Genomic DNA, 231 nt, shown 5'->3' with positions numbered 1-231 from the left:
AGAATTTGCTCCAGGCGCAGGACAGACAAAGTCGGCTTTACAACAGGGGTACGCGAGCGTGGCAATTTACACTGGGAGAGAAAGTGCTTGTATTCCAACGTCTAGTTCCAAATTACTCGCCAAGTGGCAAGGACCGTTTGTGGTTACACGGCGAGTGAGGGATCTCGATTATGAGGTTAGGCGCATGGACAGGGGTAATTCATGTCAGGTTTATCATCTCAACCTGTTAAA

This window comes from Sinocyclocheilus grahami, unplaced genomic scaffold (assembly GCF_001515645.1).
Source record: "Sinocyclocheilus grahami isolate Dianchi unplaced genomic scaffold, SAMN03320097.WGS_v1.1 scaffold2892.1, whole genome shotgun sequence".
NCBI lineage: Eukaryota > Metazoa > Chordata > Actinopteri > Cypriniformes > Cyprinidae > Sinocyclocheilus > Sinocyclocheilus grahami.
The sequence above is the reverse complement of the archived record's forward strand: the minus strand, read 5'-3'. Positions refer to the sequence as shown.